Source organism: Rhinoraja longicauda, chromosome 3, assembly GCF_053455715.1.
Source record: "Rhinoraja longicauda isolate Sanriku21f chromosome 3, sRhiLon1.1, whole genome shotgun sequence".
In the NCBI taxonomy this organism is placed as follows: domain Eukaryota; kingdom Metazoa; phylum Chordata; class Chondrichthyes; order Rajiformes; family Arhynchobatidae; genus Rhinoraja; species Rhinoraja longicauda.
In genome coordinates this window covers 1,661,021-1,672,494 of record NC_135955.1, presented here as the reverse complement: position 1 = coordinate 1,672,494, position 11,474 = coordinate 1,661,021, and the positions used below count along the sequence as shown (strand labels likewise).

Sequence of the window (11,474 nt, the reverse complement as noted above, 5' to 3'; positions counted from 1 at the left end):
ACTGAAGGAAATCCACATTAGGCAGGAAATGGTGTTGGGTAGACTGATGGGACTGAAGGCTGATAAATCCTCAGGGCCTGATGGTCTGCATCCCAGAGTACTTAAGGAGGTGGCGCTAGAAATTGTGGACGCATTGGTGATCATTTTCCAATGTTCTATAGATTCAGGATCAGTTCCTGTGGATTGGAAGGTAGCTAATGTTGTCCCACTTTTTAAGAAAGGAGGGAGAGAAAAAACGGGAAATTATAGACCAGTTAGTCTGACATCAGTGGTGGGGAAGATGCTGGAGTCAATTATAAAAGACGAAATTGCGGAGCATTTGGATAGCAGTAACAGGATTGTTCCGAGTCAGCATGGATTTACGAAGGGGAAATCATGCTTGACTAATCTTTTGGAATTCTTTGAGGATGTAACTAGGAAAATTGACAGGGGAGAGCCGGTGGATGTGGTGTACCTTGACTTTCAGAAAGCCTTTGACAAGGTTCCGCATAGGAGATTAGTGGGCAAAATTAGAGCACATGGTATTGGAGGTAGGGTACTGACATGGATAGAAAATTGGTTGACAGACAGAAAGCAAAGAGTGGGGATAAATGGATCCCTTTCAGAATGGCAGGCAGTAACTAGTGGGGTACCGCAAGGCTCGGTGCTGGGACCGCAGCTATTTACAATATACATTAATGACTTGGATGAAGGGATTAAAAGTACCATTAGCAAATTTGCAGATGATACAAAGCTGGGTGGTAGTGTCAACTGTGAGGAAGATGCTATGAGGTTGCAGGGTGACTTGGACAGGTTGTGTGAGTGGGCGGATGCATGGCAGATGCAGTTTAATGTGGATAAGTGTGAGGTTATCCACTTTGGTGGCAAGAATAGGAAGGCAGAGTATTATCTGAATGGTGTCAAGTTAGGAAAAGGGGACGTACAACGAGATCCGGGTGTCCTAGTGCATCAGTCACTGAAAGGAAGCATGCAGGTACAGCAGGCAGTGAAGAAAGCCAATGGAATGTTGGCCTTCATAACAAGAGGAGTTGAGTATAGGAGCAAAGAGATCCTTCTGCAGTTGTGCAGGGCCCTAGTGAGACCTCACCTGGAGTACTGTGTGCAGTTTTGGTCTCCAAATTTGAGGAAGGATATTCTCGCTATTAAACCTAAGCGTAGGTTTACTAGGTTAATTCCCGGAATGGCGGGACTGTCATATGTTGAAAGACTGGAGCGACTAGGCTTGTATACACTGGAATTTAGAAGGATGAGAGGAGATCTTATCGAAACGTATAAGGTTATTAAGGGGTTGGACACATTAGAGGCAGGAAACATGTTCCCAATGTTGGGGGAGTCCAGAACAAGGGGCCACAGTTTAAGAATAAGGGGTAAGCCATTTAGAACTGAGATGAGGAAAAACCTTTTCAGTCAGAGAGTTGTGAATCTGTGGAATTCTCTGCCTCAGAGGGCAGTGGAGGCCAATTCTCTGAATGCATTCAAGAGAGAGCTAGATAGAGCTCTTAAGGATAGCGGAGTCAGGGGGTATGGGGAGAAGGCAAGAACGGGGTACTGATTGAGAATGATCAGCCATGATCACATTGAATGGCGGTGCTGGCTCGAAGGGCTGAATGGCCTCCTCCTGCACCTATTGTCTATTGTCTAAAACAACAAAACATACAAACAGGCTGCAAACATTCATTAACACCTGCCTCAGGAGAATACTAAACATCTGGTGGAGAGACAATGTAAGCAATGTGGACCTGTGGAAAAGAACAAGTCAGGATCCCATTGACTTACAAATTCGAAGGAGAAAATGGAATTGGATTGGACACACCCTCAGAAAACCTGGCACAAACATCACCCGGCAGGCCCTGAAATGGAACCCCCAAGGAAAAAGGAAAAGCGGTCGCCCCAGGAACAGCTGGAGAAGAGGTGTCCAGGCAGAAATGTCTGGGAGTGGGCTCAACTGGGGAGATCTCGAAAGAACCTCCAACAACCGAGTGAGGTGGAGGACATTTGTCAATGGCCTATGGTCCCTAGAGGAGCAAAGGGCTTAAGAAGAAGAGGTCCCACTTCAATCCATCCACATTCACCAGTGGCCACCAGCACCATTTGGACAGCACCTTGTCCAAATCCTCCACAATCTTCCTTCAATGACACAACTAGAACCACATCCAATACTTCACTGCTCACTGACACTATGTCAACTTGGCAGGGTGTTCAGCACAAATATTGTGGGCTGAAGGGCATGTTCTTGTATTGTACAGTTCTTTGTTCACCTGATATATCCACCTCCCTCACACTCCCTCAGGAGCACTTTCCCCCAGTGCCCAATATCACTAGCTGCATCCCCACTGTTACTCGAGCTCCCTCACACTGTTTCGCAGTGAACTTTCTCCCTGTGTTATTGACTATATCTATAATTCCCTCACATTACGTCAGCAGTAAAAGAAACAGCACTGGGGAGGCAGTCAGCTGGTATCACATTCTCACTTTATATGATCAGATGAGCCTGTGGGCACTCATTGTTATATGGGCATCTTCAACAAGTCTCACAGTTGCAAAGTCACATTTTCTGGAGGTGAGAGAACTTAATGATTCTCATCAAAGGCAACAGTCACCGCAGCACTGTGGTTGAAGAAGGAACAGTCATTGTTGAGAAGCTGTGAAACTCGACTATTACAACCTCAGAGCTCCACGAGTGAACATTTCTGTGATCAGATGGGCAAGTGGACATTCATTATTCTGTATGAAAACCTCTCGCAAGTCTCTGTGTTGCAAAGTTGTGTCATGTTCCTGACACAGGCTACCCTCAGTGAATAGTTGCCCCAAGGCCCCTCTTAAATCTTTCCCCTCATGTTAAGCCTAAGTCCTCTACTTTTAGAATACTACTAGACTGACGTGAACCCGTTGGGTCAAATCTCTCCTGCGGGCCTCTCCAGGGCCAACCTTCCCCCCCACTCACCCACTCCCCCCTCAACCCCCTTTATCCCCCCTCCACCCCCACTAAATCCCCCCTCAACCCTCCTCCCCCGCCCCCCTCACCCACTCCATCCCCCCTGAATGGGAGGTCCCCCACTCCCGACTAAGTCGGGGAGCATCTGCATTAGATCAACGGGCTCCAACTGCACACGCGTGGACTGACGTTGAAAACGCAGCTCGTCCTCCGCGGTGGGGGGGGGGAAGCACATCAGTTGTCGGGCGGGGAGTGTCCCCTGGGGCCGGGAGGGGAAAGGGAGCCACTCACCTCAGCCTCATGCTGCCAGCAATTCAGCCAGAATGAGTCGTGGACTCACGGCAGCAAAGGCCATCTTGTTGGACTCTCTGCTGCCGCACTGCACCACGGGAGGAAGGTCAGGCATGGAGCATGCCAGGTCGGGCACCAGTCCTCCTGGCGTGTGGAGGGGGGGGGGCGCATCTATTAAAGGTAGCGGCAGCTCGTCGTCTCAGCGCCCCCCCCCCCCCCCCATTTGTCGCCACTCCCGTCACTCTGGCAGGTCCTGCCCCAGGGGTCATCGTGGCCCCCCCTCCCTCATTGGCCGCCACTCCCGTCACTCAGGCGGGTCCCATTGTAACGTCAACGCTGAACACGGGTAAGTGGAAAAGTGAATTTTTAAACTTTATTTTTAAACTTTAAAATGTCAATAATTTCAAAAATATAGGATCAATTTCAATGAAACTTGGATTAAACACACAAGGCAGCGGTGAGCAAGGTGGGCCTAAAATTGTCACGCTATCGTGTACCATTTTTTCCCGGGTGAAAACCGCAAAATAAATATGGGACAAACATACAGGAAATGGGGAACAAACACGATGAGCGTTTTAGTCATATATAGACTGAGTAATATACATTCCTCGTAGGGTTTCCATTGTGACTTGGGAAAATCGCTTTTCTTCTTTAAAACAAATTGCTTTTTAAAATATATAAATAAATCTCAATGAAATAAATATGCTATGTAAAATAAAGAGGCCGAGATGGATCCGAGGTCTTTTCCAAATTGGGCGGCCGGGCGGGGAGTGTCTCCCGGGGTTGTGGGCGGACGAGGGAGGACAGAGAAGGGGAGAGGGTGCCATTCAACTCAGCACCTTGAAGCCAGCGCTGCAGCCAAAGTGAGCCGTGGACCCAAATCCTCTACTGTATTGGTCAAGTACCCTCACCTCCCCCACTCAATCCCCCTTATCCCTCCTCCTCTCCCTCTCCATTCCCCCCTACCCTACCCCCACTCCCCCCACCTGTACTCCCCCCTCACCCACTCCCCCCACGCCCCCACGCCCCCACCCCAACTCACCCCACCCCTCCATCCCCTTCCCCCCACCCCTCCCCCCATATCTAATCTGACACCATTGAGATAATAATCTGCCTCCTTGTTTTTGCTGCCAAAGTGGATAACCTCACATTTATCTACATTATATTGCATCTGCCATGCATCTGCCCACTCACTCAACCTGTCCGAGTCACCTGCAGCTAACATCCTCTTCGCAGTTCACACTGCCACCCAGCTTTGTGTCATCTGCAAACTTGCTATTGTTACTTCTAATTCCATCATCCAAATCATTAATATATATTGTAAATAGTTGCAGCCCCAGCACAGATCCTCGCGGCACTCCACTCCCCACTGTCTGCCATTCTGAAAAGGACCCGTTTATTCCTATTCTTTGCTTCCAGTCTGCCAACCAATTCTCTATCCATGTCAATACCCTACCCCCAATACCATGTGCTCTAATTTTGCTCACCAATCTCCCATGTGGGACCTTATCAAAGGCTTTCATCATCAGTCCCTATTTCAGCCCTCGCAAGGGTCTGATTTCCATCCCTCACCAACAGAGCTACCCCACCTCCTCTGGCCTCCTGCCTGTCCTTTCTATAGGACATATAACCCTGAATAGTCAGTTCCCAGTCCTGATCCTTCAGCAGCCACGTCTCTATAATCCCCACAATGTCATATCTACCAATCTCTAACTGAGGGTATTTATTCACAAAATGCTGGTGTAACTCAGCAGGTCAGGCAGCATCTCAGGAGAGAAGGAATGGGTGACGTTTCGGGTGAAGAAGGGTCTCGACCCAAAACGTCACCCATTCCTTCTCTCCTGAGATGCTGCCTGACCTGTAGAGTTACTCCAGCATTTTGTGAATAAATACCTTCGATTTGTACCACATTCTTAGCAGCCAGAAGCACCAACGGTTTCTCTGACCCACATCCGGCAAACATCACACTGAATCAGCTTACCTGTCATTTCCATGTATTGGCTCACCCTCTCCTATTTTTAGCATGGCCTCCTCACTCAAAGACGGCCTCCTCACTCAAAGACAGCCGCTTCACTCAAAGACGGCCTCCTCACTCAAAGACGGCCTCCTCACTCAAAGACGGCCTCCTCACTCAAAGACGGCCTCCTCACTCAAAGACGGCCTCCTCACTCAAAGACGGCCTCCTCACTCAAAGACAGCCGCTTCCCTCCACAACGCCGCTCCCCTAGAGCGAACCTTTGGTTATATTCGCTGTTAAATTGCTAATTGATTAATTAGCTAACTTACCAATTGGCTAATTTAATTGTTCAGCCAATCCCACACTCTTTCAGGTGCCGCTCCTCTGACCAACTTGAAGGTATGTGTTTCAGGCTGACCTTAATCGGCTTTTTAAAACCCCTGCAAATAAAACTCTAAAAGCTCTAAAACTCTGAGTCGCTGCCTCAAAAAGGCAGCCAGCATCATCAGAGACTCCACACCACCCTGGTTACACACTCATTTCACCCCTGCCATCGGGAGGAAGGTGCAGGAGCCTGAAATCTATAACACCCAGGTTCAGGAACAGCTTCTTCCCTTCAGCCATCAGGCTTTTCAACACTACAACCTCAAATAAGCTCTGAAGTACAATAGACTATTATCTATGTACTAAAACTCTCGTTTGTTTGTTCCTGAACTGCAACCAAAACGGAGAGGAGGGAGGATAAGGGGGATGGAGTGGGGAGGGGAATGGGGGAGGAGGGAGGGGGGAGGAGCGAGGAGAGAGGGAGGGGGAAGGATAAGGGGGGTTGAGGGGGATGGAGTGGGGATGGGGGAGGGGGGGAAAGGGGGGGAAAGGGGGAGGGAAGAGAGGAGGGAACGGGGGAGGAGGGGAGGAGAGGGTGCTGCACCAATGCAGGAGAGGTTTGGGCCCAATGGGTTCACTTGGTCTAGTTATTATTATTTTCTCTCTCTCGTTTATCATATTGTTCACGGTCCCAGATACGATGTTTACATATTCTGTTGTGCTGCAGCAAGTAAGAATTTCATCATTCTATCTGGGACATATGACACTAAAACACTCTTGACTCTCTTGACTCATGACTTTGTACAACTGTAATATGATGTCTCAACTTCTATGCTCAATACTCTCCCTGATGAAGGCCCATCTGCTGAAAGCCTTCTTGACTTTTTTTTTTTATATCAAAAAATACTTTATTCAAGTAATAAATATCATTTACAAAACATCTTTTTTAAACAAACCCATCCGACATTTCCGGAGGTTACACATTCAATACAGGCATTTACTTAGACATTTACTTACATTTACATACATTTACCCAGTATCCCTTATTTGGAGGGGCGTCTCTCTCCACCACACCCTGCCCCCCCCCATGTCCAGCAGCGGAAGGACCCTAGACTGTGGTCCTCCCCCACAGGGCCTTGGCGTTGGCTGCACCGAGCTTCAGAGCGTCCCTCAGCACGTACTCCTGCAGTCTGCAGTGGGCCAGTCGGCAACATTCCTTGACGGACAGCTCGCTCCGCTGGGAGGTCAACAAGGATCGGGCAGACCAAAGAGCGTCTTTCACCGAGTTGATGACCTTCCAGCAGCACTCGATGTCAGTCTCGGAATGCGTCCCTGGGAACAGTCCGTAGAGCACAGAGTCCTCTGTGACGGAGCTGCTCGGAATGAATCGTGACAGGGACCCCTGCAGACCTCTCCAGACTCTCCTGGCAAATCCACACTCTTTGAAGAGGTGGGCCACCGTCTCCTCTCCGTAGCAGCCGTCCCGAGGGCAGCGTGCGCTGGTAGTGAGGTTCCGGCGGTGCAGGAAGGATCTGACTGGGAGGGCTCCCCTCACCGCCAGCCAAGCCAGGTCTTGGTGCTTGTTGGTGAGTACTGGCGATGAGGCATTTTGCCAGACAAGCTGGGCTGTCTGCTCTGGGAACCACGCCACAGGATCCATGGAGTCATTCCCCTGCAGTGCCTGCAGGACGTTCCGTGCTGACCACTGCCCGATGGACTTGTGGTCAAAGGTGTTGGTCCGGAAGAACCTGTCCACAAACGACAGATGGTTCGGCAATGTCCAGCTGACTGGCACATTGCGTGGCATCTGCGCCAGGCCCATCGTTCGCAACACCGGGGACAGGTAGAACCTCAGCAGGTAGTGGCATTTGGTGCCCACGTGCTTTGGCTCTATGCTCCGCCTGATGCAGCCACACACGAAAGTGGCCATCAGGATGAGGGCGACTTTGGGCACGTCTTTACCCCCGTTGTCTGCCGACTTGTGCATTGTGGCCCGTCGCACCCGGTCCATCGCCGACCCCCAGATGAAGCGGAAGACGGCCCGGGTGATCCCCTTGGCGTGGGAGGGAGGGACGGGCCACATGTACGTGTGCGATATCCTGTCGAAGGCCTTCTCCTGGTCCAAGCTGACCAGGCAGGCATCCACCCGTCTGTCCTGCACGTAGGCAATGGTATCTCTCAGCAGCACCAGGCTGTCTGAGATTTTCCTGCCAGGTACAGCACAGGTTTGGTCCGGGTGGATCACCTGTCCCAGAGCAGACTTGACCCGGTTGGCGATGGCCTTAGACAGGATCTTGTAGTCTACATTCAACAATGTGATGGGTCTCCAATTCTTTAAGTCATTCATCTCCCCCTTCTGCTTGTAGATCAGGGTGATGCTGCCCTTCCTCATTGAGTCTGACATGCTGCCGGCTAGAAGTATATCGTTGTACACTTCCAGCAGGTCCGGGCCCACCCAGTCCCACAGAGCCGAGTACAACTCTGCCGGTAAGCCATCGCCTCCGGGAGTTTTACTCGAGTCAAAGGAACGGATGGAGCCAGTCAGCTCCTCCAGGGTCAGTGGTTTGTCCAGACTCTCCCGCTTGCTGTCGTCCAAGACTTCCGTGATGGAGGACAGAAAGTTCTGGGAGGCGGTGCTGTCTGTGGTCTTTACATCGTACAGATCCTTATAAAAGGATCTGCAGATCTTGAGCATGTCTGACTGCGAGGATGTTACCGAGCCGTCCTCCTCCCTAAGGCTTTTGATCACAGAGCTCCCCCTGTGAACCTTATGGAAGAAGTAACGTGAGCACGTCTCATCCTGCTCAACATGGCGGACCCTGGACCGGAAGATGATCTTGGAGGATTCAGAGGTAAAGAGCCGAGCTTGCCGGCCCTTCAACTCTCTCAGTTCCTCCCTCACATCCACCCCTCTCCTCTGCAGAAGGAGTAGCTGCTGCAAATCTGTCTGGAGTTGACACAATTCCCTCTTACCCTGTCTTGCTCTCCGAACACCTTTGGAGACGAAGAACTTCTTGATGTTCTCCTTTGTTGCCTCCCACCAGAGTGTCGGGGAGTCAAAGAGGGGCATCACAGTTCTCCAACATGCGTAGTCCCTCTTTAGCTCCTCAACGTTCTCCGGGGTCAACAGCTCCACGTTTAACTTCCACGTCCCTCTTCCCGCCTTCCGGTCCTCCTGTAGGTGACAGGTGGCCTGAAGGAGGCAGTGGTCAGAGAAGAACACCGGCGCGAGGTCGGTGTGTCTGACCGTGACGGCCCTCGATGTGAAGAGGAAGTCTATCCGGGACTGGGCTGAACCGTTCGGTCCTGACCAGGTGAACCGCGGCTGGGCTCCGCCTGCAGGGTCACTGAAGGCGTCGCGCAGCTTTGCATCTTTGACCGTCTCCACCAGGAGTTTGGAGGTGCCGTCCAGTCTGTGGTTGGCACTGCCGGATCGTCCAGCCGCATCGATGATGCAGTTGAAGTCACCGGCCAGAACGAGCGGTCTAGACGTGGCCAGCAGCGGTGGGAGCTGCTGGAGGACGGCCAACCGCTCGCTCCGCCTGGGTGAGGCATACACATTAATCAGCCGGAGCGGAGAACCACGGTACATTACATCCACCACCAAGAGACGCCCCCCCACCACCTCCCTTACCTCAGTGATGGTGAAGCCCCCTCCCCTCAGCAAGATCCCCAGACCGGACGCACGACAATCATTGCCCCCCGACCATACCGACAGTCCGTGGGGCCACCATCGCGACCACCTCCGATAGCAGCGAAGGTGTGGCAGCCCGCACTCTTGTAGAAAAGTCACATCCGCCTTTACCTTGGCCAGATACTGCAAGGCGGATACACATCGCACAGTGCTCTTCACACTGCGCACGTTTAAGGATGCCAGTTTCAGCTCCATTGTCCTTTAGTGTCCCAGGCGATCCTCCCGCATGCCAATCATCTGGCTGAGTTCCTGCACATTTTTGTCGCACAGGTAGTGGTACAGGCTGGTGGCTTCCTCAGCACAGGGTGTATTTTCTGGCGAGGCCACTGCGCTGCTCCCAGTTTCCTGGAGCTGGGGCCCATCGGCCACTGCACTGCTCCCGGTCTCCCGGAGCTGGGGCCCATTGGCCACTGCACTGCTCCCGGTCTCCCGGAGCAGGGGCCCATTGGCCGTTGTGCCGCTCCCGGTCTCCCGGAGCAGGGGCCCATTGGCCGTTGTGCCGCTCACGGTCTCCCGGAGCAGGGGCCCATTGGCCGTTGTGCCGCTCACGGTCTCCTGGGGCTGGGGCCCATTGGCACTGCTCCCAGTCTCCCGGAGCAGGGGCCCATTGGCCGTTGTGCCGCTCACGGTCTCCTGGGGCTGGGGCCCATTGGCACTGCTCCCAGTCTCCTGGGGCTGGGGGGCAACAGACACGTTCTTTCTCTTACCTTCCTCCTCCCCCGTTTTCTTCCTCTGCCTCTGCTTCCGTTGTCGGATCCTCCCGGTCGTCTCATCCTCCGACGCGGAGAGGTTGCTGGCCTCGTCCTGGGAGAGGACTCTTTTTTGGGACTTGCTTGCCCCCTCCACCTTTTTCTCCGTGCGCACAGCCTTCAACGTTTTCCTCGATTTTACCACCTGCCATTCCTCCTCTTCCTGTTCCCCCTCTTCCATCGACTCACCCTCATGGGTAGGGGCCTGGGGGGCTCTGTCCTGCGGTTGGGGGCTCCTGGTGGTCGCGTTGTCATCGCCCCTGCTCTCCTTTCCTTTTTGGGCTTTTGCTGTGGTAGGAGGCGTCTCGTCCACCCTGGGTGTGCTGGCAGCGGCCCCTCTTATCGCCTGTGCGTATGTGCCAGCTCTTTTAGGGCAGGCCCTGTAAAGGTGGCCTGCCTCCCCACACAGGTTGCAGCTCTTACTCTCTTTACATTCCCTTGTCTCGTGGCCTTCTAGTTTGCAGTTTCTGCAGACGACTGTCCTGCATTCTGCCGCCACGTGCCCAGGTTTGTTGCATTTCCTGCACACCCTGGGCTGCCCCGCGTACGTCATGTAACCCCGGTTCCCTCCGATAGCGAACACCGAGGGAGGGTGGATGATGAATCCCTTCCCGTCCACCCTCAGCTTCACCTTTACCTGCCTCTTGCTCGTCCAGATCCCGAACAAGTCCTTGATGTCCACGCAGTTCCCGGCCCCTTCGACGTAGCGCGCAAGGAAGGTGAGGACATCCACGACGGGCACATGTGGGTTAAACATGTGCACCGTGATCATCCGTTCCCTCTGGGTGGGGAGGGTGAAGAGTGGCTGCACCTTCAGGAGCGACAGCGGGGCTTCAACCCCCTTCTCCCGGAGGTCCAGCAGCAACTTCTGCCATCCCGCCGGGTTCTGGAAGGTAACGTCGAAATATCCGTTACCTGGGAAGTCCTGGAGGCAGAAGATGTCCCCGGCCTTGAATCCACAGGCCTCCAGCAGCACCTTCTTGATGAAGAGATCCCTTGAGAAAGGGTTCCCCTCCCTGAGGTCCTTCACCGATACACGCAGGGTATTCCGGATATCCTGCCCTCCAGCTCCACTTGCTGCTGCCATCCCACCTGGATAAGGGTGTTAGGTTGGTTACCCAACCAGCATGGATCCACCCCTAAACCAGACACGTGCTCCTGACCTCCGCTCCTCGTCGATGATCCAATGCAAATACTGCTCTTGTACTGTTCTTATAAGAACATTAGATTGTGCCAGAACAGATACTACACTTGATCTTAGCCAAAAGGCCGAGACTTGACTGCCCTATCTACTTGTGATGCCACTTTCAAGGAACGATGGACCTCCACTCCTTGATCCCTCTGCTTTTCAATACTCCCCAGGGCCGTGCCATTCACCGTTGAGGACCTGCCCTGGTGTAACACCCCAGAATGCAACAGCTTACACTTATCTGCATTAAACTCCATTAACCACTCCTCAGCACACTTGCCCAACCGATCAAATTCCTGATGTAATTTTTGATACCACCCATTTTTCCAAAGTTA

The 11,474-nt window shown here is 52.6% G+C and overlaps 1 pseudogene; it reads right to left on the bottom strand.

Moving 5' to 3' along the window:
- Positions 1–11,140: 11,140 nt before the first annotated feature.
- On the bottom strand, positions 11,141–11,231 carry LOC144592514 (U2 spliceosomal RNA; annotated as a pseudogene).
- Between the last annotated feature and the right edge of the window lie 243 nt (positions 11,232–11,474).